The sequence below is a fragment of the Notamacropus eugenii genome, chromosome 1 (genome assembly GCF_028372415.1).
Source record: "Notamacropus eugenii isolate mMacEug1 chromosome 1, mMacEug1.pri_v2, whole genome shotgun sequence".
Lineage (NCBI taxonomy): Eukaryota > Metazoa > Chordata > Mammalia > Diprotodontia > Macropodidae > Notamacropus > Notamacropus eugenii.
In genome coordinates, this window is record NC_092872.1 from 521,523,129 (window position 1) to 521,528,208 (window position 5,080).

At 43.3% G+C, this 5,080-nt stretch overlaps 1 pseudogene; it reads left to right on the plus strand.

The window, feature by feature from the left end:
* Positions 1-4,038: 4,038 nt before the first annotated feature.
* LOC140518721 (protein FAM136A pseudogene) lies at positions 4,039-4,743 on the plus strand (annotated as a pseudogene).
* Positions 4,744-5,080: the final 337 nt, after the last annotated feature.

Sequence of the window (5,080 nt, forward strand, 5' to 3'; positions counted from 1 at the left end):
TCTTTCTCATGTTTTTCCCTTTGGTTCCAATTCTTCTTTACAACATGACTAATGTGGAAATATGTTTAATATAATTGTACATGTGTAGCCTATGTCAGATTGCACACCATCTTGGGGAGGGCAGCAGAGGGAGGAGGAGAAAATTTACAACCCAAAATATTATAGAAGTGAATGCTGAAAACTAAAAACAAATGAATAAATAAAATTAAAAGTAAAAAAAGAAATTCCAGTGCCTTGCCTGATTTTATTTGCATCCATTTACCCTAAGGTTTCCGAAATATGACCTAGTTGAACACAATAAATTAGCATTTGGAATTTCCTATAGGCCAGGAAATTTCCATTGAATATGAGGAGGCATTTTTCTAATCAGTGGAGAACTTCAGCAACAGAGGAAAGTAGTGAACTCCCCATAGCTAGAAATGTTGAAGTGGAGGTTGGTATCCTAGTAGGGTAGCTGACATTCTGGTGGAATAGCCAGCCTCCAGGAATGACTGGCATCCTGTCCAATCCACTGCCCCTCATCAAGAGGGAAAAGGAACTATGCAACAGGCCTAGGGTAAGGCAGCATGGCTGTCATCTCCAGGCCCAGAGAAGGCATCATCACATATGTTCTTATCTACCCAGAGGTTCACCTGGTTGTTGTTTAGTCATGTCTTACTCTTTTTTCCCTCTTTTTAAAATCTACTAATTTATTTATTTTTAGTTTTCAACATTCATTTCCACAAGATTTTGAATTCCAAATTTTCTCCCCCACCCCAAGATGGTGAGTGTTCTGATTACTCCTTCTCCCAATCTGCCCTCCCTTCTATCACCCTCCCCTTCTCTTATCCACTTCCCTTCTATTTTCCTGTATGGCTAGATAGATTCGTATCTATATGTTGGCTATATGTCTTATTTCCAAGTTGCATATAAAAACAATTTTAAAACTTGTTTTTAAAACTTTGAATTCCACATTCTCTCCCTTCCTCCTTCCCCATCAATTCTCATTGAGAAAACAAGCAATTTAATATAGGTTATACATGTAGTATAGTCATGCAAAACACTTCCATGATAGTCATGTTGTAAAAGCATGTCTGGTCTTGGTGACCCCATTTGTGACCTGTTTGCCTCAGTTTCTTCATCTGTAAAATGAACTGGAGAAGGAAATGGCAAACCACTTCAGTATCTTTGCCAAGATCTCTTGTTGAGGATGTTGTCATCATCATCACCATCACCATCCTGTGTCTCAGCGAGTTTAAGGGAAGAAGGAGTTCATGCTTTGCTTAGACCAGGAGAGCCAAGGGACTTACTTCAGTCAGTACATGGAGCCAGGCTAAAGGCAGTGAAGGTAGATGGGTGTCTGCACCATTACAATTTTGTCTATTGGAGCAAACAGCATAATAGATGGGCTGGGGCTCACCATCACCCCCAACACCCCCTTGGTCAGGCCATGATAGGAAAGTGTTGGTAGGGCTAAAGCTCTGAAAGGGGATGCTAGAGACAAGATTCACTCACTTCAGACCAGAACCAAGAGTCATGGTTAGAACTATAATTATAGATTATTAGAGATTGAGGGAACCTTAAAACATGGAATAGCAGATCTTCTAGAGCTACAAAGGACTTTGTTATAAAAAGTACAGAAAGGCAATGCTAGGAAGGACCTAGAACATCGAACATGCAGTACTAGAGTTGGAAGGGCTCTTAGATCACAAAAGATTTGATGCCGATGATACAAAGGATCCTAAAATGGAGACTCAGAATGTTAGGACTTGAAGAGGCCTTGAACTACAGAATACTAGAGCTGTTAAGGAATTCTGAGGCTATCTAGTCAGTTCTTTCATCATATAAAAAAGGAAACTGAGAGGAGGGAACCAGGTCTTTAGGATGAAGCGATGAAGAGGACTGGTAAGGTTGTTCCATGCAGGGTATTGTTGTGGGAAAAGGCAGGAAGGTGGGAATGATGCAGTGGGAGGAGGGATGGGGTTGTAGGTGGGAAGGCTGGTGTGTGTTAGCACCACTGAAAATCAGAAGGGAAATATAAAATCATTAGATTGAGTCCTTGAAAGTCAGGCAGAGAAGTTTAGACTTGATGCTATAGAAAATAGAAAGGGGGGGGGTGTAGGTTGAGAAAGAGAGAGACAATAACTGGAAATGATGTCATGCAAAGATTAGTTGAAAGTCTAGGGACGTTCACTCAAGGGAAGAGAAGCTTTATTACATGGGAAAAGGCGCAAGGTTGTTTTGTCTGGCCTCAGAGGGGGAAGCATGGGGCCAAGGTGGAGAATAAAGTTATAAAGAGGTAGATTTCGACTCAAAATAAAGAGATTTCCTTGATAGAGTGCTGTTCCTACAACTGAGATCTGGGTTCACATCCCACATTTGACACTGACTTGCTCTGTGACCATGGGCAAATCACCTAAAGTCTCTGAGCCTCAGTTTTCTCACCTATCAACCTGTAATACCCACATCACAGGGTTGTGAGGCTCAAATGCAATAATACAAGTCAAGTGATCTTTGAGGTATTACATGAATTTTATAAATTATCTGATATTATTTATAACTATTATCATCATCTTTGGGCAGCTAGATGGTGAAGTAGATAGACTGCCTGGTCTAGAATCAGGAAGACTCATCTTTGTGAGTTCAAATGTGACCTCAGACACTTGTTAGCTGTGTGATCCTGGGCAAGTAAGTCACTTACCTCTGTTTGCCTCAGTTTCTTCCTCTGTAAGATGAGCTGGAGAAGGAAATGACAAACCACTCCTGTATCTTTGTCAAGAAAACCCAGTGATGGGGCAGCTATGTGGCACAGTGAATAGAGCACCAGCCCTGGAGTCAGGAGGTCCTGAGTTCAAATCTGGCCTCAGACACTTGATGCTTACTAGCTGTGTGACCTTGGGCAAGTCACTTAACCCCAACTGTCTTGCCTTTCTCCCTCCAAAAAGCAAAAGAAAGAAAGAAAACCCAATGATGGCAGATAGGTGTCTGCACCATTTAAATTTTGTTTATGAAAACAAACAACCTAATAGACAGGAGCTGAGGCTCACTAGGTCAGTGGGGTCATGAAGAGTCAGATACAACTGAAATGACTGAACAACATTATCATCTTTGCTATTTCTAACAATTAGAACCATTCAATAATGAAAGGAGGGTGTCTTAGGGGAAAATGAATTTCCCGTCACTAAAAGTATCTGAACAGAAGCTGCCTGATGTGAAATCTTCTAGCTGGAAGCCAGAAGTTGGGTTTCACTGGGAATATGACCAATACTCAGTGCATTGGAATGGTTACCATAGCTTGTCTTCCCAACAGCATCCTGACCTCCTGAGCTTTATTGCTACCCCTCTACCTCTTGCTAAGTTTATGGTCCACTCAGGCCACACAGCTCCTCTTCTGGCCTCTGGTATGGACTCTTTGTCTGCTCATAGTACCTGAATCACCTTTCTGTCCCTGATCTCCTTCTCCACCCTTGGCTGAGAACCCGAGTCTTGCTGCCCCATATGGTCTCACGAGGGCTGTACTGAAAGTACGACCAGCATGAGTCCAAGAGCTAGGGGCCAGGAGAGGCAACATTTTGTAAAAGGTGTTAGGGATTTCCTCCTGAGCCTTCTCTGCTATCTAATGCTTCCCTTGCTGCTACCTATGAACATGCCCAAGTCACTTCCATCCTTACAAACTCACTCTACTATTCCCTCAAATCATTTTACTATCTTTCTTTTCCCTTTCATAGCCAAACTGCTTCAAAAAACTCTACACTTGTTGCCTCTGCTGTTCTATCCTGATTTACTTCTCAATCCTTTGCAATCTGACTTCCAGACCATTCACTCAGTTCTTTCTCCTAAGTCACCAGTAAGCTCTTACTTGCCCACACTCATGACATTTTCTCAATTTTCTTCCTTAATGACCTCTCTGCATGATTTGACACTGTCCATTTTCAGGTTAAGACTTGAAGAAGCTGGTCTGAGCGGGGAGGTGCTCTCAGGGCTCCATGTAGATGCGGGGCTAGAGTGCTGGGGCTGAGCAGGGCAAGGTGAGGAGCTGGAGGAGTACCAATGTACACCATGGCAGAGTCATAGCAGCTGTGGGTGCAGGAGGTGGTGGACACCATGGTGAAAGCCTGGAGTGGGAAAATATCCTCAAGATGCAGGGTACCATGTTCCAGTACAGAGTTAGCTGCTGTAGATACCCAGGCCTCCATGCAGCAGGTTTATCAGTGCATTGAACGCTGCCATGTTCCCTTGGCAAAATCACAAGATCTTGTGATCAGCGAATTGGAAAAATTCCAGGACTGCCTGGCTTGATGCACCATGCACTGCAACGACAAAGTCAAAGACCTGATGGATGCTAGGAGCAGGAAACAGCAGATGAAGAGGCAGCTAGAGTCCTGGTGACCAATGCATTGATGACCATATGCACCTCATCCCTGCCATGACCAAGACGATGAGGGATTCCCTGGCATCTGTTGCGTTATTGTCAGTAGTCATCTGGGGTGGGAGAATGGGTCTGCTTGTAAGAATGTATGGAAATTTTTACCTTTCAGTGCAATTTAAGAATGAAGAAATTGAGACTGGTAGTAAGTTTAAGAATACCTTTATGGGAATTTCACATCTGCCTCTGGGCTCTGTTGGTTCCATTATATGTTTTAGTCCATAGGTGAAGAAATAGAAGAAACTGGTGCTCAGATCTGGATTAAAGGGAGCATGGAGAGCTACCAGGCCCATCCTTTCAGTGAAGATGACCCCTATTCTATCTGTTGGAGTCCTTAACGGCTTTCACCTGGTTCAGTGAATAAACCTTTGGGTTTATAGGTATTAGCAGTTCTCCTCCTCAGCCTACCTGCCATCTGGTATGAATCCCTGAGGGAGCTGTCCACTTGTGTTTGGTGCCAACTTCATATCCTCCTGATTGAACCATTTCCCATAGACCAGAAAGCAGCAGCCATGAGTTCACTACTGATTGGAAAAGAGAAACATGGTTGTGCTTTTCTCCCCAGGACAAGAACTGGCATTCAGAGGGGAGTCTGGGAAAGAGGGTCACTTGGAGTAGAGCACTGAGCAGGTTCCAGGTGATCTTCCCCTTAATGAAGACTGTGCTCATACCAGC